Here is a 25,438-nt window from a genome sequence, read left to right as displayed (position 1 = left end):
ATCTGGAAATAAGATGTGAGTAGGAGCTTCTTCTGGTCAACAGTTGAGTTTCCACGGCACAGTAAGGCAAATTTTGCCCAGATCCAACTCGCACAGAGTAGGGTTAAAATGTAGGTGGGCTTGTGACCGGCAGAGTAACGACTTTATGGCGTTGTTGCATGACAGTAAAGTCGGGAGCGGCGCTGAACACATTTGGTAGTGAGCCTCCATTCTCCCCACAAAGCTTGGAAAACGTTCTGTTCTGAACTGCAGTGTCCAGCTCCACTGAATGTCCTTCTCCCCTGTTCTGCAGAGGAGCGTCTGCACCTCGTCAGAACACCAGAGTGCTGTGTAGCATGCTGACATTAAAAAAAACCCCAGTTCACAAAACAGCCAGTGTGCACAGTGGGGTTTTTACGACCAAGGTGCTATTTATATATAGTGAACTCGTCGAGAGTGACGATCATGGCTCCTAATCTGCAGACACTGTTGTCCTTATGGAACTTGTAACGATGTGCCAGGTGCCTCAACAGAGAGGACAATGGACAATGGTAAAGTTTGAGTATGGTACCTTCAGTACTATTCACTACTCTTGTCGGTGGAAACACATGAAAACCTGTCCTCTCCCCTGCCGGCACATACTGCGCAGCGGAAATAAGGTTAAAGTTGGGAATCGGTGCCTCCATGGGACCATTTGCCTCATGAGCCTTTGCCAATTAGGACTTTGCATCATTGTTCCCACAGCTTTTTCTAACCCAGCATGACAAAACTGCTTCATATCTGTTTTAAAAAAGCATTGATACAATGTGATACAATGTGAAAAATAATCAGACAACAAACTTGTCTTTAAAGCAGCAGTTTCAAACTCACTCAGTGGGTGAACTGCTAAATTTAGAGCACAACACTCACACATTCAAAGTATTTCCATACTTTTAGTGCATACAAATTATCAATTCATCCTGAAAACGTTTAGATTTATTGTGATTTAAACAAAATATATTGTAAACCTTTTTTTTTTTGCCAAAAGTTTAATTTGACCTCCTGCAGTTGGTAGAATATTTTAACAACCTAATTTTTTTAATGGTTTGTTTTATCATTAATAAAGTAGCTTGGTGGCTATCACTGTTTTGATCCATTGTGGAGCAGCGGTGAGCACTCTTGCCTCACAGTTAGAAAGCCATTGGTTCAAATACCACCGCGGGCCTTTCTATGTGGATTTTGCTTGTTCTAGCCAGTAACGGTGTCAGATTGTGGGTGGGCCTCTAGAAGACTGGATGGGCCAGTTAAAATAAGCCCTCAAAAAAACACTGGATTCCCCTTCATCTCCGTTTCAGCACTTTTTGGCGGCACTGAAAACAGCGACTGCGTACCTGTGAGGCTTCACATGCTCTCCACAAGTCTGCAGACCTTGTGCAGGTCACGGTGGTACATGATTGTATTCCTGCTCCACTCTGGACTCACTTCCGTGTGCGTTCCGTAATGTAATGTAACGATCCAGAAAACATCTCCATTTCTGCTGCCTGGCGTTCTCCACCTTTCCTAAAATAATTTAGCTTTCATTTCAGAAGTTCTGAGCCGTGTGTCTATCTTTATTTGCTTTTAATTTGTGGTTGTTTCGAGGGTGAGACGGAGGACCTTGAGTGCTCCAACACCTTAGAGCGAACCCTGCGTAAAGGGGCGGATGACGATTTTGACATCACTACACACTGCACATACACATGTGATCAAATATTCAACTGGCTGAGAATCAAGAACAAGCTGGATTTGGGGCAAAAAATTCTGAATACAATGTTTTTGGAAAAAATAAGAACCATGTGAAAGTGTTGAAAAGTTTCGTGATGAGTCTCTTTTAATATTAATTAATAGAATGTATTCATGAAATGATTGGACAACATTTTTACGCAAATAAAAAAAGTATTTGTATTTATACACACACAAAAAGATTGCTTAAAATTGCAGCGGGGGAAGTAAAAATAAGATAACCCAATGTCGAACTAAAAACATTTAAACGACTTATTATAATCAGTGAATTATTTATAACATTTCAGTGACCTAGGATGAATAAAAAAGTATTGTTACACTAAAAAACAGGGTCCATATGAGCCGTCCAGCTTGTTAACATGAGGATAGACCTTCCGACAGTTTAACGAGCACCGCATCACTCAAAGCTTTTTGTATGACTCAAAGCTGTCATCAATGAAGCGTCATTTTACATTGTGGCTTATTTGTTTTTAGAAATACAGTGGCCATTGTCTACCATTCATCCAAGCTCACTGAAATGTTAGGAATGATTCACTTAGTTGTTAAGTCACTAAGTTATCTAAATGTTTTTAGTCCGATATCGGGCGGAAAAGCTCACGTTCATCACACTTGCATGTACTTACAACATTGGAGTGAGTCAGGACACCGTACGTCAGCAGCACGTGTAAGTATGGCCTCCATACGATAATGTGGCAATCGCGCGAAGATCGTTGTAAGCACGTATGATTCACTTCCCACAACCAGGCACTGACACCTTGCTCAACTGTGCGATGGACGTGCGTTGACGTACTCTGTCCCTGCTCTTGCCACTCCCTCCCCACGTTTTCAGAAAAACGTCGCTCCCCAAAAAATGTAGGAACTAAAAACATGCAGGGTGGGTTGTGACCGGACCAAGAAGGAGAGTCAGCAGTGGGATCTTGTTTTATCGAACAGCTGTAACAACCGGTCGTTTTAATAAGGATCTGTGTATTAGGAATGAACTGAGTCCAGGAGCTTTACACATAGAGGCTGGACATTCTTGGACCGGACGCAAATCCAATTTTAGACAGCTCCTTCGCAGTGACTCTCTCACTTTGGTAGTTTTGAATTCCACAGAAAAATTGAATCGAATGTTTGAGTGAACTGCCAGTCTTAGCATAAGGATATTACTAAAGGAACGCCTGCAGAGAAGATACATATTTGAAAAAAGCCTGTGGCAAGATGTGTCAATGTTCAAGCAAATCCAAGCCTAACGTGTTGTGGCTCATCAGAAGGAGTCCAGATGGAGAGCGGGGTGGGGTTGTCCGAGTGCGCTCCAGGCTATGCTTTATTCACATCGCTGTGACCTTGGGACTTGGATATCCATTAAATTGTGATTAGTTTTGATGCTTTTCTGCTGACTCAGCCACAAGTGTGTGCTGGTTTCCCTCTCTGTGGAGAAGCCCAATAAACTCAATTCAGCTTATCACTGTGTCAATATCACCAGAAATATGAATAGTAATAAAAAGAAAAAAATAAACAGCCTGTTGTTGGGGAGGAAGTATATTCTCTGGACACAGCTTTAATGCATGGACTAGAGGAATTATTGCCTCTGTGCTTCTCTACTTTGGGTCACAACAGTAATACTGAGCAGTTTCTCCCAGTCTCCTGTCAAAATTGGCGATTCAAGCAAAAGATTAAATAAATAGCTTCAATTAGGAACAAACCCAAGCAATACACAAGGTCAGGAAGCAAGGCTGACTCGATATGAATGCAACGCTTTAATGCTGCATTCCGCTCAACCATATATATATATATTTATATATTCTTTAAAATTATTTTACGTAAATTAACGTAGTTTTGTTTACTTCCGTTTTTTTGTTTTTTTTAATTCTCTTACCAAAGCAGTAGTATGTGCAACGTCTCCAGATGCAGCACTGTGACTACAGAGCTCTCTCTCTCTCTCTCTCTCTCTCTCTCTCTCTCTCTCTCTCTCTCTCTCTCTCACTCCCCAGGAGTAAAAACTGACTCTCAATTACATCATATTGTCTGCCCAAGCTGCTGAACAGGACAAAAAAAAAAAAAAAGCTTTACTCAATAGCTTTACTTTTTCAACTGCAGTAGTAATTCTGCAGCAAAACAGCAGGTTGCCATGTTGGCTGACCAGGAGCCACCAAACTGCTAAAGCTGTAAGAAAGACTAAAATATTAATTTCTCCTCTTTCTCTGGCTCTCCTGTATTCTGTGTGTGTGTGTGTGTGTGTGTGTGTGTGTGTGTGTGTGTGTGTGTGTGTGTGTGTGTGTGTGTGTGTGTGTGTGTGTATTACAGTATATTATTGCCACTTTGTTCATGTAATAATTTTACAGCTTTATTTCTAGAAATATTCAAATTGTCAAAGTGGTGGACCTACACTCTAACAAAACCCAGCCTTATGTTAGATGTTTATTAATTTATTTATATATGTTTTTATTATTTTGCTGATCTTGGAGAGAAACAGTTTCATGCAAAGCTCAACGGACGTTATAAAAAAGTTTTTTAATTTAAGCATAGTCTCTGTGTGTTGAGTCAACGTGTTTTTATCCCCCCCAAAAAACACGTTTTAAAAAGAAGAGGCGTGGGTTCATCATTTGTGGATTCCCTGCCTGCTTCCGGTCCGGCCTTTCCTCACCGCTACATCACCTCACTTTCTGATTGGCTACGCGTCACAGTCAACAGGCTCGTTGCGTCTTCCCCTCGGAGGAAACCACACATGGTGAGAATTCGGGACCACACACGGCAGAAATATCTGATAAGATGATCTTATGATGATCTGAGCGTCCTTAAGATTGTCGGAAGGCCAAAATCGGCCTAATTATCCTGCCGTGGGAACCGGGCTTTAGTCTTGACATGCCAACATCTTGGGGTTCAGGGGTGAACCTGTGAGTGCCTGGAGGAAGGGTAAGGGTCAGCCGCTACTGCAGAACAATACATGCTTTCACACAAGGATCTCCAAAAGACAATAAAGCTGACTTTGACTTCGACTTTGAAACCACCAGCAAGAATAGACTTTTGCTAAAAAAGGTTGGAAAGTTGTCCAATTGATAATAGCAATCACAGGAACAAATTCACACCCGTAAGCAATTCATGGTCATCAATAACTGAAGCAAGCATGTCTTAGGACTGTGATGAAACCAGAGAAATCCCAGGCATGCATCTAAAGAACGTCCAACATCCCAGCAAAAATGAGAATCTTCTAATTCAGTGGGTAGCAATGTGTTTGTGCACCAAATCATTCAACCAAGTAAAGATGTAGATTTAGGAGAATGTGTACCAAAGTGTTAGATGAGGTCAGAAGAAGGACAATCAGTACAAAAAGGAGGTAAAATGTTGAACAGTTAGAATAAAACATGAGGTGTGAAAATGTCTTCAGTGTGCATAGTGATGACCTTCACCTTCTGCAAAAATAATGCTGCTCCTATAGTTCTTGTGCTAAGGGAACTTCAAAAACGAGGAGCAGTGAATACCAAAAAGAAAGAAAGAGAAGACAAGGCTGGCTGAAACGGTTGAGGGCTTGAACATGCTTTGTATTTGTACATGTGAACGCCGGCAGGACGCCTTGTTGTCTCCCTCCAAGAAAAAAAACTTGCTGACAAAGAGGGAACTGTGTCTGCTCCTCCTTGTGAAAACACACTGTATATTTTCACTTGCTGTTTTGATGCCACCTGTCTGGTGTTGGAGGTGAAATTGTAGCCTTCAAAGTGAGAAATATTCAAAGCTGTACTATTTTCACACCATATTTCTGGACTGAGAATGAGGCGCTGGCGTGGTGCTTGAAGTGTAAGGTGAAAGGAGGCAGATGAACGGCACTGCTGGTGGCTGGAAAATAACCCCCCCCCCCCCCCCCAATTCTCTGTAAAGAGTACTGTTCTCATCATAAGAATGTGTATGTAAAGACTTGGACTTCTTCTTTGTTTACCTAAAGTTGTGAAGTGTAGCTGAAGTGTTTGTATCTCAGGTGGAAACTAAGGAATCAAGCTGTACTTGGAGAAAAAAAAAATGTTTGTGCAATTAGCAGGTTCTAAATATGTTAAGACAAAAGAACAAAAACAGAAAAGTCAGAAAAAGTGCTACAGATGCAGCGAGCTAGCTGGAGAGCTCTGGAGAACTCTCTGAGCAGCCAATCAGAGGGCTTGAATACACTGTCAGGCGAGGCCTGCGGGAAGGCCCAGATCGCCAATATCAAAATATGATTGGTTGAAGCAGCCATGTGACCGACATTAGTTTTACACTGAAGACCCCTGCAGAATTTAATTTGAAGGCCAAAGGTAGATTTCTTTACTCAGCAACAGGTGATGCTGAAATGTGATTGGTTAAAAGCTTTAATGTGGAAGTAGTGTCTGGAAGCAGCGCAGCGGGGGAGAAGCAATGATTTATTTAATAAGTATTCATTGACAAAATATAATCAACATCTGTGATTCACATCTTTTTCTTAGGCCTGCAGAGAAGTCTTGAAGGCCCTGATGGTCCACCACTGTTAAAACCTGAATAATCTCATCCAGTGATTCTCAGGCTTGTCATAATGTGCTTCACCTGAGAAAATATCAAGCTCCACCATCAAGACTGACCTGAACATAGAGTGACGGAGGGTTAACCTATTAGCCATGGAATTATTATTTATATACTTATTCTAAATATTAATTAAATATATTTTACGCTTTTACAATCTAAGTTCTGTACTCTTTTGAAATAGATTTTATTAAAAGAAATAATGTACCTTGAGAGGGAGTTCATGTACCACTGATGGTACGCATGCTACAGTTTGAGAATCACAGATCTAATCCACCAGACAGTCTCCAGCAAGTCAACGCTGTATGCAAATGCATATTTCTTACAAATGGGATGATGTTTAAGATTAAATTAACAGGATTCCTGATAGTACAAGAAGTGACTGAATGAATTTTAATTGTATGAAGACATCCTATCAATGGTGTTCTTTCTTTCTCGAGGTCTTTGGCCCAGCCTTTGCTGGGATCAACACCACAACCCCCACACACACCAGGTCTGGATGAAGCAGGGACAGACAGTGGATGGATGGACTTCTGAAATCTTCAAAGTAAATTATAGCATGGTTGTCAGTTCTTCATTAAAAACAGACGTCAATGTGTAGAGTCACGTGCACACTTGAGTCATTGTCTGTCTTTGCTTGTGATGGACTGGCCACCTGTCCGATGTGAACCTTGCCCTTCTTCCAATGTCAGCTGCCGGTGGCGCTCACCTGAAACAGGCATGGATGGAAGATGAATGGAGGGGTGGAGGGGTGGAGGGGTGGAGGGGTGGATGAGTCAGTCAGACCTCTGAAAACAGTTGGCTGACACTACGAACGCAAGTACACATGATTGAGAGATGAAGCTTATGATCAACTCAGACCAGCTTTACTACAACCTGACCAGTCAAGATATTAACAGTAGTTGAAAGAGTTGGTGGACACTACTTTATTGAGTAACCAGAAGTGCATCATCCAATTTGTTTTCAGTGCAGAGTTCAAACACCAACATTTTTGATGGTGTGGGACTGCTTTGGTTTATAGGACATGTGTGAACAACATTTACATATTTTTGTTGGGATTTATGATTGGTTATTAGCATTAAAATTACAGAAAGTAATAGATTACTGAAAGTAGTAAATCACTATTTATTCACTATTATTAATGGAAATAAACGTTCATTCATTCATTAACAACTCCTAGAGTAATTGAGTAATTACTTACAATTTAATAAATTATCAAAAATAATTTATTAATGACAAATTATTTATGTGAATAAATTGGTAATTTATCAAATAATAAATTTGGGGCACCAGCTAAAATGGAAATAGCTAATAAAAAATATCAGTCTCGTTTGTAAAAAGGGTTATTTAAGTTAGTTAATATTTCTGTTTAAATATAACAATCTTACATAACAGGGAAGGTGTGAGATTCGAGACTGTTACGAACCAGTGAATTATCAACAATAAATACACAATAATTACCAGGAATTGATCAATTCAGCGAACAAGCATTTATTACAAAAATGTATTAATTTAGAAATAATTCAGAAATCATCATAAATCAACACATTCAAGTCATCTAATACGTGTGTGTGTGTGTGTGTGTGTGTGTGTGGTTTCATTACAAAAACAAACAGCACCAACTAAAGGCCTGGCATGCAAACTACATAATTTTCAGTGTTTCCTCCTGTAAGGATTTTTTTACCTCATAAGGATCACATGGTACCGTTTATGTAATCGGTTTGTGCACGGGGTACCAATTATGTCGAGTTTTAGCAGTTTGGCTATCAATAATGATGAATAATTATCAAAGATAGTTATTAAGTATTTGTTTGAAAATTTAATCTGATGTGTATCAGAACCTCGGAGCTCCACCTGTCTTAACAGGAAATGATAGACAATTCAGTTCTATCAGTCTCATAAGATATACTAAACAGTTCATCAGGAATTTTAATTAATAGTCAAATTAATTACAATTACCAGAATTAACAGTAAAGCTTGAAGGATTTTGGAGTTCTTGACACAGAAGAGTCGACATTTCATTCTCCTTTGTGCTCATTAATAAAACAATGGAATTTACAATGAAAACAAATAAAACACAGATTCTAACTACCTATATACAGCTTGGTGTGTGTGTGTGTGGAGAGAGAGAGAGAGAGAGAGAGAGAGAGAGAGAGAGAGAGAGAGAGAGAGAGAGAGAGAGAGAGAGAGAGAGAGAGAGAGAGAGAGAGAGAGAGAGAGAGAGAGAGAGAGAGAGAGAGAGAGAGAGAGAGAGAGAAAACAAGATGGCGGATCACAATAAACTCCATTCAGATGGAGGTTATCAGAGAGCAGGAAGTCTGTCCTGGGTCTCCACCATGTGCTTGAGAACAATGGAACATGAAGCTAGTCTTTAGCGTCTGCTTCCTGTGTGTCTCTGCTAAAGGACCATTTCTAGAATGACTTGATGTGAATGAGACTTGCTTTTTAAAACATCTGGAGTCATCAGATCGTGTTCAGTGTCTGTGTCTGTGGCAGAGCTAACTTTGGTTTGCAGGTTAAGAACTGCTCCTAATATCATTAGTAATAGAACTCAATCACTGTAATAGAATCAACACATCTTCATGAAAGTTAAACAGTTCTATGCATAGTGTTAGATTATATTAACTTGAATTCTTCTATGTCGTCTGCCATTTTGGCTTCACTGTTTAGAGACAATGGGTTTGAATTCTGCCATGAGTTTACCTCCATTTTCTACCATGTACCTTCATTGATTCTCAAGAACAGGAGTCTGTTGATAAGTGAACAAGGAAGTGACTGTAGACTGGAGCCTGCCTCAGCGACCAGGTGTCCATTGTGATTGGCCGGACTGGTCAAGGGGTCAAGGGTCAAAGGGAGGACCTGGACAGAATGAAGTCTGCCTCCCTGATTCAAAAGTCTGCGTTTGTGTAGAATCACTCTCTTTCTCTGCCTTAAGTTGGGGGGAACACGGCCGTCCTGTACCAGCGGAACATATGACAGTGTCTCTGTTTAATGAATAATTGTCTTCATTCTTAACTATCTCAGATCTGTTGTTTCCTCATCTAGCCACAGTTAGGAACATGCAGCTTCTTGAGAATAGATGTAAATGTTATTTAACAATAGCATCAGGTTTAACTAATCTCAGGTATTTGCCCAGTTGGTTGTTACCACTTCCTTGATGTTTTTGAAATGGTTCAATTGTTGTCCGGGTTGGAGAGAAGCTGCTAGCTTCTGGAGTAGTTAGCACCTCCTGCTAACTGTGGTTGCTGGTTCTGCAGGCTGAGGAGAAGAAGATGAAGTTGATGTTTCAGGAGTCCTTCTTTGCAGCTCCTGGTTGTTCCTTTTGTCCAGACTGAGGAGCTGGTCGCTCAGGTCTGTGATGGTTTTCCTGCTGGTTGAAACTAGTTGGATGCTTCCCTGAATGATGAGATCAGACTCTGGGTGCTGGTCTCTGGTTCAGGGGAATCTCTGACCCTCGTGGTCGGGTCAGAAGACTAGTTGAGAAGTTGAGGCCTTCTGTTACAGGCCTCTGCTGTTAGCAGGATGAGCTAATGCGAGATGAGCTCCAGCAGCTCTTACCTCCTCCAAGAGCAGGAGCAAAGAAAAAGATAAGGGGGGGGGGGGGGGGGGGGTGCTATCCAAAAGCTTTTGATAAGGTGGGAGCATCCAAGGTATAGGAAAATCAAGCAGAAGGAGCAACATGTCGATCAACTGTATCTCCTCCATATACTTTCCCACAAATCGAAGCATGAGCTCATGGCTTAAAAATCTTTTCAGTTTTAAAAACTTCATGCCTGGAGACACTGTGCAGTGGATTTCATGAACTTGGACAAGAGAACCTGCTTCACTAGACGATGTCGAACTCCACTGAATCAAGGGGAAGTTCAACCACATGGTGACGCTGGCTGCATTATGTGGCAATATGTAATCTTAATGTGGCGGTCACGGTAGGAGCTTGATGAGACGATATGAGAGTGAGGCTTCGAATCCCACAAACCTTTCTTTTACATTTCACCTCCATTACAATCTATCAGATTGCTTGGTTGTTGGGCCCGTGTCAGGTGATGGAATTTCTTGACACCATTACAATTTATTGCAGGCTGTCAGTGGTCACACAACCATGATATGAGATGTTCACAAATCTGTCTCACTCTACGACACAACATCGTAGGTTCTAAGCCATGATGACAACTGCTCATCTGCAGTTTGAGACGACTGAAATCACAATGTGACATACATCACACACACACACACACACACACACACACACACACACACACACACACACACACACACACACACACACACACACACACACACACACACACACACACACACACACACACACACACTTCCACTCCTCATTGGCGAGATTGATCTGTTAATTATCAAAATTAAGTTGTTGTTTGCTTTTTGTTGTTGTTGTTGTTGTTTTTTCCCTTCCTGGTTTTGTTTGTTTGTTTGTTTTGTTTGCTTTTTTGTTTTATGTCCTTTTGTTTTTGCTTTTGTTATAATTGTTGTGATTATTTTGGTTTTTGCTCTGTTGCTGCTCAGGCTGGTTTAATCTCATGACAGCTGGAAAATATTTAGATCAGTGTGATTATTGGATTATTAAAAAGAAAAAAAAATGTATGTAGCACTAACAAGGGTATTGTATGTTTCTCCCCACCAAGTCTTTCTCTGTCTTTCCTCTCCTCTCCTCTCCTCTCCTCTCCTCTCCTCTATCCTCTCCTCTCCTCTCCTCTCCTCTCCTCTCCTCTCCTCTATCCTCTCCTCTCCTCTCCTCTCCTCTCCTCTCCTCTCCTCTCCTCTATCCTCTCCTCTCCTCTCCTCTCCTCTCCTCTCCTCTCCTCTATCCTCTCCTCTCCTCTCCTCTCCTCTCCTCTATCCTCTCCTCTCCTCTCCTCTCCTCTCCTCTCCTCTCCTCTCCTCTCCTCTCCTCTCCTCTCCTCTCCTCTATCCTCTCCTCTCCTCTCCTCTCCTCTCCTCTCCTCTCCTCCACCTCTGACTCTGGTTTCTACAAAGTTTCTCCCTGTTGGGGGAGTTTTTCCTTTCCAGTCGCAAACACACCTGCTTGCTCATGTGGATATGTTGGGCTTTTCTATTTTCTCAATAAAAGCAAATTGGAACATTTATAATACAGAAGAACAATTTGCCATGGTGCACATGCATGCTAGCAGCGTTTTCACTATGCGATTCTAAGCCTATATACTTCATCTTGGGGCCATGGGGGCTGTGATTGGTCCAGCGTTTTACGCCATGTTTATTAGAGAAGGTGTTAAAGGGTCCCTGAAATAATTCTATTAAAATACACCAGTATTTAGCATTATTTTTCCCCCTTTCGAATGATATATGACACACCAATGACAATCACACCACTATCTTGCTCTTGAGCGCCGAACGTCTAAAAATGCCTTTAAATCTCCCGCCCTGTGAATCTGACCTAGTTTTCCCAACTTGCCGTAGTTTTGCGCTGTGACGTATGAGGAGTTATTTACTTCCGCCCACAACAGCTGATCGTAGTGTCTTGTTTACATGTGCTCTGCATTATCGCGTTATTTAGCAGTTTTTTAGAGTCATGCCTAAGCGTTGTGTTGCGGCTGGGTGTTCCCAAATGCCCAGTCCGTCTGTAAGTGTCCATAAATTCCCAAAAGATGAAAGTTTGAGGAGATTATGGACAAAACAAGTGCAGCGCACTCGCTCCAACTGGACACCAACAGAGGCCTCCTATCTCTGCAGTCAACATTTCACAGATGACTGTTACGAAACAGCACCCGCAATCCGAGAGTCACTTGGTTTTGATGTGAAGAGGAAACGTATCCTGAAACCTGGTTCTGTCCCCACCATTTTTAAACGGCTTTTTAACGGATTTTTAAACCCAACCTTCAGTAAGTCTTTTTAAAACCTGCTAAAACTTAAGACAAATAGACCAATAAACTTTGCAAAACACCCACTCTGACACAAGGGTAAATACCCAGTCACACACAATATGTGCACACGGGTAAATACCCGGTCACGCACAATATGTGCACACGGGTAAATACCCGGTCACGCACAATATGTGCACACGGGTAAATACCCGGTCACGCACAATATGTGCACACGGGTAAATACCCGGTCACGCACAATATGTACTCACGGCTCAAACATGTATGGTTGAACGCCTTGATTTTCTTCTAATTCTTCCTCCGATGATTCCTCTCCTTCATCTTCGTCCAAAACCAACGATACGTCACTTAAATCTTCGCTAACATCGCTCCTAGGTGCTTCTGTATCGCCAAACCCCTCCATTCTTCAATCAGCTGATGTTGTTTTGGCTGGGACATATAACCCCTCGTACGTCATATCCGGTCTAGCTCAGGCGGCTCACATTTATGGCCCGCAAATATACCGTCGTCTGCTGCATCATGTAAAGTCAATTAAAAGGGTCGGAATTCGGACTTTTATCTGGGAATGTTATATACCTTTCGAAAGCATATTTATTCTTCTTTCTAAAGATGAAATCTGAAAAACATTTCAGTTACCCTTTAAATACAAGAGTAAACGGCACACACCACCAAGGAGCAGGGCAGAAAAATGTATGGTTTTGCTTCCATTCACAACACCTTGCACACCCCTGATAATCAGCACGACGCGGTGGAGGAAGCTAGCTTGTCGCTCACTGCTACGGTCTGCAAGCTTAACCTGGAGCTGAAATTCAGTCCTTGTCAATCTTTGTGACAAATTGCTCAAATGGATTGGAAAATAAACAAAAACTCGTTGTACAGTGGGTACAGAAAGTATTCAGACCCATTTAAATTGTTCACTCTTTGTTTCATTGCAGCGATTTGCTAAAAAGTTAATTATATTTCTCATTAATGTACACTCAGCAACCCATCTTGACAGAAAAATAACACAAATGTAGAACTTCTTGGAAATGTATTAAAAAGGAAAAACTGAAATGTCACATGGCCATGAGTATTCAGACCCTTTGCTGTGACACTCATGTTTAACTCACAGGCTGTCCATTTCTTCTGATCCTCCTTGAGATGGTTCTACTCCTTCATTGGAGTCCAGCTGTGTTAAATGAAACTGATTGAACTTAATTAGGAAAGGAACACACCTGTCGATATAAGACCTTATAGCTCACAGTGCATGTCAGAGCAAATTAGAATCATGAGGTCGAAGGAACTGCCCAAGGAGCTCAGAGACAGAATTGTGACGGCACAGACGTGGCCAAGGTTACAAGAGAATTTCTGCAGCACTCAAGGTTCCACAGAGCACAGTGGCCTCCATAATCATTAAATGGAAGAAGTTTGGGACGACCAGAACTCTTCCTAGACCTGGAAGTCCAGCCAAACTGAACCATCGTGGGAGAAGAGCCTTGGTGAGAGAGGTAAAGAAGAACCCAAAGATCACAGTGGCTGAACTCCAGAGATGCAGTAGGGAGATGGGAGAAAGTTCCACACAGTCAACTATCACTGCAGCCCTACACCAGTCAGGGCTTTTGGCGGACTGGTTCGACGGAAGCCTCTCCTCACTGCAAGACATATGAAGCCTGCATAGAGTTTTCCAAAAAACACATGAAGGACTCCCAGACTATGGGAACTAAGATAATCTGGTCTGATGAGACCAAGACTGAACTTTTTGGCGTTAATTCTAAGTGGTATGTGTAGAGAACCACCTGCCCAATACAATCCCAACAGTGAAGCATGGTGGTGACAGCATCATGCTATGGGGTGTTTCTCAGCTGCAGGGACAGGACGACTGGTTGCAATTGAAGGAAAGATGAACGCAGCCAAGTACAGAGATATCCTGGAAGAAAGCCTCTTCCAGAGTGCCCAGGACCTCAGACTGGGCTGAAGGTTCACCTTCCAACAAGACAATGACCCAAAGCACACAGATCAAATAAAGGAGTGTCTGCAGAACAAGTCTGTGACCATTGTTGCCTGGCCCAGCCACACACACACACACACACACACACACACACACACACACACACACACACACACACACACACACACACACACACACACACACACACACACACACACACACACACACACACACACACACACACACACACACACACACACACACACACAGCATAGCTCACTGATTGGTGGTCATGGAACATGTCGCCCTCTTGAATGTATTGAGAACGTCTTCCTCCCATCAGCACCAGTACTGGTATTGACAGGTTACTGACAGGTTATGAGCTAATAAAACTAATTGGTATTGACAGTTTACTGACAGGTTTTGAGCTAATAAAACTAGTTGGTATTGGCAGGTTACTGACAGGTTTTGAGCTAATAAAACTAGTTGGTATTGACAGGTTATTGGCAGGTTATGAGCTAATAAAACTAGTTGGTATTGACAGGTTACTGGCAGGTTATGAGCTAATAAAACTAGTTGGTATTGGCAGGTTACTGACAGGTTTTGAGCTAATAAAACTAGTTGGTATTGACAGGTTATTGGCAGGTTATGAGCTAATAAAACTAGTTGGTATTGGCAGGTTACTGGCAGGTTATGAGCTAATAAAACTAGTTGGTATTGGCAGGTTACTGGCAGGTTATGAGCTAATAAAACTAGTTGGTTTTGGCAGGTTACTGGCAGGTTATGAGCTAATAAAACTAGTTGGTATTGACAGGTTACTGGCAGGTTATGAGCTAATAAAACTAGCTGGTATTGGCAGGTTACTGGCAGGTTATGAGCTAATAAAGCTAGTTGGTTTTGGAAGGTTACTGACAGGTTTTGAGCTAATAAAACTAGTTGGTATTGACAGGTTACTGGCAGGTTATGAGCTAATAAAACTAGTTGGTATTGGCAGGTTACTGGCAGGTTATGAGCTAATAAAACTAGTTAGTATTACCAGGTTACTGGCAGGTTATGAGCTAATAAAACTAGTTGGTATTGACAGGTTACTGGTAGGTTATGAGCTAATAAAACTAGTTGGTATTGGCAGGTTACTGGCAGGTTATGAGCTAATAAAACTAGTTGGTATTGGCAGGTTACTGGCAGGTTATGAGCTAATAAAACTAGTTGGTATTGGCAGGTTACTGGCAGGTTATGAGCTAATAAAACTAGTTGGTATTGGCAGGTTACTGGCAGGTTTTGAGCTAATAAAACTAGTTGGTATTGGCAGGTTACTGGCAGGTTATGAGCTAATAAAACTAGTTGGTATTGGCAGGTTACTGACAGGTTTTGAGCTAATAAAACTAGTTGGTATTGACAGGTTACTGGCAGGTTATGAGCTAATAAAAATAGTTGGTATTGGCAGGTTACTGGCAGGTTATGAGCTAATAAAGCTAGTTGGTTTTGGCAGGTTACTGGCAGGTTATGAGCTAATAAAACTAGTTGGTTTTGGCAGGTTACTGGCAGGTTATGAGCTAATAAAACTAGTTGGTATTGGCAGGTTACTGGCAGGTTATGAGCTAATAAAACTAGTTGGTATTGGCAGGTTACTGGCAGGTTATGAGCTAATAAAGCTAGTTGGTTTTGGCAGGTTACTGACAGGTTTTGAGCTAATAAAACTAGTTGGTATTGACAGGTTACTGGCAGGTTATGAGCTAATAAAACTAGTTGGCATTGGCAGGTTACTGGCAGGTTATGAGCTAATAAAACTAGTTGGTATTGGCAGGTTACTGGCAGGTTATGAGCTAATAAAACTAGTTGGTATTGGCAGGTTACTGGCAGGTTATGAGCTAATAAAACTAGTTGGTATTCGCAGGTTACTGGCAGGTTATGAGCTAATAAAACTAGTTGGTATTGGCAGGTTACTGGCAGGTTATGAGCTAATAAAACTAGTTGGTATTGACAGGTTACTGGCAGGTTATTAGCTAATAAAACTAGTTGGTATTGGCAGGTTACTGACAGGTTTTGAGCTAATAAAACTAGTTGGTATTGACAGGTTATTGGCAGGTTATGAGCTAATAAAACTAGTTGGTATTGACAGGTTACTGGCAGGTTATGAGCTAATAAAACTAGTTGGTATTGGCAGGTTACTGACAGGTTTTGAGCTAATAAAACTAGTTGGTATTGACAGGTTATTGGCAGGTTATGAGCTAATAAAACTAGTTGGTATTGACAGGTTACTGGCAGGTTATGAGCTAATAAAACTAGTTGGTATTGGCAGGTTACTGGCAGGTTATGAGCTAATAAAACTAGTTGGTATTGGCAGGTTACTGACAGGTTTTGAGCTAATAAAACTAGTTGGTATTGGCAGGTTACTGGCAGGTTATGAGCTAATAAAACTAGTTGGTATTGGCAGGTTACTGGCAGGTTATGAGCTAATAAAACTAGTTGGTATTGGCAGGTTACTGGCAGGTTATGAGCTAATAAAACTAGTTGGTATTCGCAGGTTACTGGCAGGTTATGAGCTAATAAAACTAGTTGGTATTGGCAGGTTACTGGCAGGTTATGAGCTAATAAAGCTAGTTGGTTTTGGCAGGTTACTGACAGGTTTTGAGCTAATAAAACTAGTTGGTATTGACAGGTTACTGGCAGGTTATGAGCTAATAAAACTAGTTGGTATTGGCAGGTTACTGGCAGGTTATGAGCTAATAAAACTAGTTGGTATTGGCAGGTTACTGGCAGGTTATGAGCTAATAAAACTAGTTGGTATTGGCAGGTTACTGGCAGGTTTTGAGCTAATAAAACTAGTTGGTATTGGCAGGTTACTGGCAGGTTATGAGCTAATAAAACTAGTTGGTATTGGCAGGTTACTGACAGGTTTTGAGCTAATAAAACTAGTTGGTATTGGCAGGTTACTGGCAGGTTATGAGCTAATAAAACTAGTTGGTATTGGCAGGTTACTGGCAGGTTATGAGCTAATAAAGCTAGTTGGTTTTGGCAAGTTACTGACAGGTTTTGAGCTAATAAAACTAGTTGGTATTGGCAGGTTACTGGCAGGTTATGAGCTAATAAAAATAGTTGGTATTGGCAGGTTACTGGCAGGTTATGAGCTAATAAAGCTAGTTGGTTTTGGCAGGTTACTGACAGGTTTTGAGCTAATAAAACTAGTTGGTATTGGCAGGTTACTGGCAGGTTATGAGCCAATAAAACTAGTTGGTATTGGCAGGTTATGAGCTAATAAAACTAGTTGGTATTGGCAGGTTACTGACAGGTTATGAGCTAATAAAACTAGTTGGTATTGGCAGGTTACTGGCAGGTTATGAGCTAATAAAACTAGTTGGTATTGGCAGGTTACTGGCAGGTTTTGAGCTAATAAAACTAGTTGGTATTGGCAGGTTACTGGCAGGTTATGAGCTAATAAAACTAGTTGGTATTGGCAGGTTACTGACAGGTTTTGAGCTAATAAAACTAGTTGGTATTGGCAGGTTACTGGCAGGTTATGAGCTAATAAAACTAGTTGGTATTGGCAGGTTACTGACAGGTTTTGAGCTAATAAAACTAGTTGGTATTGGCAGGTTACTGGCAGGTTTTGAGCTAATAAAAATAGTTGGTATTGGCAGGTTACTGGCAGGTTATGAGCTAATAAAACTAGTTGGTATTGGCAGGTTACTGACAGGTTTTGAGCTAATAAAACTAGTTGGTATTGGCAGGTTACTGGCAGGTTATGAGCTAATAAAAATAGTTGGTATTGGCAGGTTACTGGCAGGTTATGAGCTAATAAAGCTAGTTGGTTTTGGCAGGTTACTGGCAGGTTATGAGCTAATAAAACTAGTTGGTTTTGGCAGGTTACTGGCAGGTTATGAGCTAATAAAACTAGTTGGTATTGACAGGTTACTGGCAGGTTATGAGCTAATAAAACTAGTTGGTATTGGCAGGTTACTGGCAGGTTATGAGCTAATAAAGCTAGTTGGTTTTGGCAGGTTACTGACAGGTTTTGAGCTAATAAAACTAGTTGGTATTGACAGGTTACTGGCAGGTTATGAGCTAATAAAACTAGTTGGTATTGGCAGGTTACTGGCAGGTTATGAGCTAATAAAACTAGTTGGTATTGGCAGGTTACTGGCAGGTTTTGAGCTAATAAAACTAGTTGGTATTGGCAGGTTACTGGCAGGTTATGAGCTAATAAAACTAGTTGGTATTGGCAGGTTACTGACAGGTTTTGAGCTAATAAAACTAGTTGGTATTGGCAGGTTACTGGCAGGTTATGAGCTAATAAAACTAGTTGGTATTGGCAGGTTACTGGCAGGTTATGAGCTAATAAAGCTAGTTGGTTTTGGCAAGTTACTGACAGGTTTTGAGCTAATAAAACTAGTTGGTATTGGCAGGTTACTGGCAGGTTATGAGCTAATAAAAATAGTTGGTATTGGCAGGTTACTGGCAGGTTATGAGCTAATAAAGCTAGTTGGTTTTGGCAGGTTACTGACAGGTTTTGAGCTAATAAAACTAGTTGGTATTGGCAGGTTACTGGCAGGTTATGAGCCAATAAAACTAGTTGGTATTGGCAGGTTATGAGCTAATAAAACTAGTTGGTATTGGCAGGTTACTGACAGGTTATGAGCTAATAAAACTAGTTGGTATTGGCAGGTTACTGGCAGGTTATGAGCTAATAAAACTAGTTGGTATTGGCAGGTTACTGGCAGGTTTTGAGCTAATAAAACTAGTTGGTATTGGCAGGTTACTGGCAGGTTATGAGCTAATAAAACTAGTTGGTATTGGCAGGTTACTGACAGGTTTTGAGCTAATAAAACTAGTTGGTATTGGCAGGTTACTGGCAGGTTATGAGCTAATAAAACTAGTTGGTATTGGCAGGTTACTGACAGGTTTTGAGCTAATAAAACTAGTTGGTATTGGCAGGTTACTGGCAGGTTTTGAGCTAATAAAAATAGTTGGTATTGGCAGGTTACTGGCAGGTTATGAGCTAATAAAACTAGTTGGTATTGGCAGGTTACTGACAGGTTTTGAGCTAATAAAACTAGTTGGTATTGGCAGGTTACTGGCAGGTTATGAGCTAATAAAAATAGTTGGTATTGGCAGGTTACTGGCAGGTTATGAGCTAATAAAGCTAGTTGGTTTTGGCAGGTTACTGGCAGGTTATGAGCTAATAAAACTAGTTGGTTTTGGCAGGTTACTGGCAGGTTATGAGCTAATAAAACTAGTTGGTATTGACAGGTTACTGGCAGGTTATGAGCTAATAAAACTAGTTGGTATTGGCAGGTTACTGGCAGGTTATGAGCTAATAAAGCTAGTTGGTTTTGGCAGGTTACTGACAGGTTTTGAGCTAATAAAACTAGTTGGTATTGACAGGTTACTGGCAGGTTATGAGCTAATAAAACTAGTTGGTATTGGCAGGTTACTGGCAGGTTATGAGCTAATAAAACTAGTTGGTATTGGCAGGTTACTGGCAGGTTATGAGCTAATAAAACTAGTTGGTATTGGCAGGTTACTGGCAGGTTATGAGCTAATAAAACTAGTTGGTATTCGCAGGTTACTGGCAGGTTATGAGCTAATAAAACTAGTTGGTATTGGCAGGTTACTGGCAGGTTATGAGCTAATAAAACTAGTTGGTATTGACAGGTTACTGGCAGGTTATTAGCTAATAAAACTAGTTGGTATTGGCAGGTTACTGACAGGTTTTGAGCTAATAAAACTAGTTGGTATTGACAGGTTATTGGCAGGTTATGAGCTAATAAAACTAGTTGGTATTGACAGGTTACTGGCAGGTTATGAGCTAATAAAACTAGTTGGTATTGGCAGGTTACTGACAGGTTTTGAGCTAATAAAACTAGTTGGTATTGACAGGTTATTGGCAGGTTATGAGCTAATAAAACTAGTTGGTATTGACAGGTTACTGGCAGGTTATGAGCTAATAAAACTAGTTGGTATTGGCAGGTTACTGGCAGGTTATGAGCTAATAAAACTAGTTGGTTTTGGCAGGTTACTGGCATGTTATGAGCTAATAAAACTAGTTGGTATTGACAGGTTACTGGCAGGTTATGAGCTAATAAAACTAGTTGGTATTGGCAGGTTACTGGCAGGTTATGAGCTAATAAAGCTAGTTGGTTTTGGAAGGTTACTGACAGGTTTTGAGCTAATAAAACTAGTTGGTATTGACAGGTTACTGGCAGGTTATGAGCTAATAAAACTAGTTGGTATTGGCAGGTTACTGGCAGGTTATGAGCTAATAAAACTAGTTGGTATTGGCAGGTTACTGGCAGGTTATGAGCTAATAAAACTAGTTGGTATTGACAGGTTACTGGCAGGTTATGAGCTAATAAAACTAGTTGGTATTGGCAGGTTACTGGCAGGTTATGAGCTAATAAAGCTAGTTGGTTTTGGCAGGTTACTGACAGGTTTTGAGCTAATAAAACTAGTTGGTATTGACAGGTTACTGGCAGGTAATGAGCTAATAAAACTAGTTGGTATTGGCAGGTTACTGGCAGGTTATGAGCTAATAAAACTAGTTGGTATTGGCAGGTTACTGGCAGGTTATGAGCTAATAAAACTAGTTGGTATTGGCAGGTTACTGGCAGGTTTTGAGCTAATAAAACTAGTTGGTATTGGCAGGTTACTGGCAGGTTATGAGCTAATAAAACTAGTTGGTATTGGCAGGTTACTGACAGGTTTTGAGCTAATAAAACTAGTTGGTATTGGCAGGTTACTGGCAGGTTATGAGCTAATAAAAATAGTTGGTATTGGCAGGTTACTGGCAGGTTATGAGCTAATAAAGCTAGTTGGTTTTGGCAGGTTACTGGCAGGTTATGAGCTAATAAAACTAGTTGGTTTTGGCAGGTTACTGGCAGGTTATGAGCTAATAAAACTAGTTGGTATTGACAGGTTACTGGCAGGTTATGAGCTAATAAAACTAGTTGGTATTGGCAGGTTACTGGCAGGTTATGAGCTAATAAAGCTAGTTGGTTTTGGCAGGTTACTGACAGGTTTTGAGCTAATAAAACTAGTTGGTATTGACAGGTTACTGGCAGATTATGAGCTAATAAAACTAGTTGGTATTGGCAGGTTACTGGCAGGTTATGAGCTAATAAAACTAGTTGGTATTGGCAGGTTACTGGCAGGTTATGAGCTAATAAAACTAGTTGGTATTGGCAGGTTACTGGCAGGTTATGAGCTAATAAAACTAGTTGGTATTCGCAGGTTACTGGCAGGTTATGAGCTAATAAAACTAGTTGGTATTGGCAGGTTACTGGCAGGTTATGAGCTAATAAAGCTAGTTGGTTTTGGCAGGTTACTGACAGGTTTTGAGCTAACAAAACTAGTTGGTATTGACAGGTTACTGGCAGGTTATGAGCTAATAAAACTAGTTGGTATTGGCAGGTTACTGGCAGGTTATGAGCTAATAAAACTAGTTGGTATTGGCAGGTTACTGGCAGGTTATGAGCTAATAAAACTAGTTGGTATTGGCAGGTTACTGGCAGGTTTTGAGCTAATAAAACTAGTTGGTATTGGCAGGTTACTGGCAGGTTATGAGCTAATAAAACTAGTTGGTATTGGCAGGTTACTGACAGGTTTTGAGCTAATAAAACTAGTTGGTATTGGCAGGTTACTGGCAGGTTATGAGCTAATAAAACTAGTTGGTATTGGCAGGTTACTGGCAGGTTATGAGCTAATAAAGCTAGTTGGTTTTGGCAGGTTACTGGCAGGTTATGAGCTAATAAAAATAGTTGGTATTGGCAGGTTACTGGCAGGTTATGAGCTAATAAAGCTAGTTGGTTTTGGCAGGTTACTGACAGGTTTTGAGCTAATAAAACTAGTTGGTATTGGCAGGTTACTGGCAGGTTATGAGCCAATAAAACTAGTTGGTATTGGCAGGTTATGAGCTAATAAAACTAGTTGGTATTGGCAGGTTACTGACAGGTTATGAGCTAATAAAACTAGTTGGTATTGGCAGGTTACTGGCAGGTTATGAGCTAATAAAACTAGTTGGTATTGGCAGGTTACTGGCAGGTTTTGAGCTAATAAAACTAGTTGGTATTGGCAGGTTACTGGCAGGTTATGAGCTAATAAAACTAGTTGGTATTGGCAGGTTACTGACAGGTTTTGAGCTAATAAAACTAGTTGGTATTGGCAGGTTACTGGCAGGTTATGAGCTAATAAAACTAGTTGGTATTGGCAGGTTACTGACAGGTTTTGAGCTAATAAAACTAGTTGGTATTGGCAGGTTACTGGCAGGTTATGAGCTAATAAAAATAGTTGGTATTGGCAGGTTACTGGCAGGTTATGAGCTAATAAGGCTAGTTGGTTTTGGCAGGTTACTGACAGGTTTTGAGCTAATAAAACTAGTTGGTATTGGCAGGTTACTGGCAGGTTATGAGCTAATAAAACTAGTTGGTATTGGCAGGTTACTGGCAGGTTATGAGCCAATAAAACTAGTTGGTATTGGCAGGTTATGAGCTAATAAAACTAGTTGGTATTGGCAGGTTGCTGACAGGTTATGAGCTAATAAAACTAGTTGGTATTGGCAGGTTACTGGCAGGTTATGAGCTAATAAAACTAGTTGGTATTGGCAGGTTACTGGCAGGTTATGAGCTAATAAAACTAGTTGGTATTGGCAGGTTACTGGCAGGTTATGAGCTAATAAAGCTAGTTGGTATTGACAGGTTACTGGCAGGTTATGAGCTAATAAAACTAGTTGGTATTGGTAGGTTACTAGCAGGTTATGAGCTAATAAAACTAGTTGGTATTGGCAGGTTACTGGCAGGTTATGAGCTTATAAAACTAGTTGGTATTGGCAGGTTACTGGCAGGTTATGAGCCAATAAAACTAGTTGGTATTGGCAGGTTATGAGCTAATAAAACTAGTTGGTATTGGCAGGTTACTGGCAGGTTATGAGCTTATAAAACTAGTTGGTATTGGCAGGTTACTGATAGGTTATGAGCTAATAAAACTAGTTGGTATTGGCAGGTTACTGGCAGGTTATGAGCTAATAAAACTAGTTGGTATTGGCAGGTTACTGGCAGGTTATGAGCTAATAAAACTAGTTGATATTGGCAGGTTACTGGCAGGTTATGAGCTAATAAAACTAGTTGGTATTGGCAGGTTACTGGCAGGTTATGAGCTAATAAAACTAGTTGGTATTGGCAGGTTACTGGCAGGTTATGAGCTGATAAAACTAGTTGGTACTGGCAGGTTATGAGCTAATAAAACTAGTTGGTATTGGCAGGTTACTGGCAGGTTATGAGCTGATAAAACTAGTTGGTACTGGCAGGTTACTGGCAGGTTATGAGCTGATAAAACTACTTGGTACTGGCAGGTTACTGGCAGGTTATGAGCCAATAAAACTAGTTGGTATTGGCAGGTTATGAGCTAATAAAACTAGTTGGTATTGGCAGGTTACTGACAGATTATGAGCTAAAAAAAAAAAGTTGGTTTTGGCAGGTTACTGGCAGGTTATGAGCTAATAAAAGTAGTTGGTATTGGCAGGTTACCGGCAGGTTATGAGCTAATAAAACTAGTTGGTATTGGCAGGTTCCTGGCAGGTTATGAGCTAATAAAACTAGTTGGTATTGGCAGGTTACTGGCAGGTTATGAGCTAATAAAACTAGTTGGTATTGGCAGGTAACTGGCAGGTTATGAGCTAATAAAACTAGTTGGTATTAGCAGGTTACTGGCAGGTTATGAGCTAATAAAACTAGTTGGTATTGGCAGGTTACTGACAGGTTATGAGCTAATAAAACTAGTTGGTATTAGCAGGTTACTGGCAGGTTATGAGCTAATAAAACTAGTTGGTATTAGCAGGTTACTGACAGGTTATGAGCTAATAAAACTAGTTGGTATTGGCAGGTTACTGGCAGGTTATGAGCTAATAAAACTAGTTGGTATTAGCAGGTTACTGACAGGTTATGAGCTAATAAAACTAGTTGGTATTAGCAGGTTACTGGCAGGTTTTGAGCTAATAAAACTAATTGGTTTTGGCAGGTTACTGACAGGTTATGAGCTAATAAAACTAGTTGGTATTGGCAGGTTACTGACAGATTATGAGCTAAAAAAAACTAGTTGGTTTTGGCAGGTTACTGGCAGGTTTTGAGCTAATAAAAGTAGTTGGTATTGGCAGGTTACTGACAGGTTATGAGCTAATAAAACTAGTTGGTATTAGCAGGTTACTGGCAGGTTATTAGCTAATAAAACTAGTTGGTATTGGCAGGTTACTGGCAGGTTATGAGCTAATAAAACTAGTTGGTATTGGCAGGTTACTGACAGGTTATGAGCTAATAAAACTAGTTGGTATTGGCAGATTACTGGCAGGTTATGAGCTAATAAAACTAGTTGGTATTGGCAGGTTACTGACAGGTTATGAGCTAATAAAACTAGTTGGTATTGTCAGGTTTTGAGCTAATAAAACTAGTTGGTATTGCCAGGTTAGTGACAGATTATGACCTAATAAAACTAGTTGGTATTGTCAGGCTATGAGCTAATAAAACTAGTTGGTATTGGCAGGTTACTGGCAGGTTTTGAGCTAATAAAACTAGTTGGTATTGGCAGGTTACTGGCAGGTTTTGAGCTAATAAAACTAGTTGGTATTGGCAGGTTACTGACAGGTTTTGAGCTAATAAAACTAGTTGGTATTGGCAGGTTACTGACAGGTTTTGAGCTAATAAGACTAGTTGGTATTGGCAGGTTACTGGCAGGTTATGAGCTAATAAAACTAGTAGGTATTAGCAGGTTACTGGCAGGTTATGAGCTAATAAAACTAGTTGGTATTGGCAGGTTACTGGCAGGTTATGAGCTAATAAAACTAGTTGGTATTAGCAGGTTACTGGCAGGTTATGAGCTAATAAAACTAGTTGGTATTGGCAGGTTACTGGCAGGTTATGAGCTAATAAAACTAGTTGGTATTGGCAGATTACTGGCAGGTTATGAGCTAATAAAAATAGTTGGTTTTGGCAGGTTACTGACAGGTTATGAGCTAATAAAACTAGTTGGCATTGGCAGGTTACTGACAGGTTTTGAGCTAATAAAACTAGTTGGTATTGTCAGGTTTTGAGCTAATAAAACTAGTTGGTATTAGCAGGTTACTGACAGGTTATGAGCTAATAAAACTAGTTGGTATTGTCAGGCTATGAGCTAATAAAACTAGTTGGTATTAGCAGGTTACTGACAGGTTATGAGCTAATAAAACTAGTTGGTATTGGCAGGTTACTGGCAGGTTATGAGATTATAAAACTAGTTGGTTTCTGCAGGCTACTGGCAGGTTATGAGCTAATAAAACTAGTTGGTATTGGCAGGTTACTGACAGGTTATGAGCTAATAAAACTAGTTGGTATTAGCAGGTTACTGGCAGGTTATGAGCTAATAAAACTAGTTGGTATTA

The sequence above is a fragment of the Blennius ocellaris genome, assembly GCF_963422515.1.
Source record: "Blennius ocellaris genome assembly, chromosome: 21".
NCBI lineage: Eukaryota > Metazoa > Chordata > Actinopteri > Blenniiformes > Blenniidae > Blennius > Blennius ocellaris.
This window is presented reverse-complemented; position numbering follows the sequence as displayed.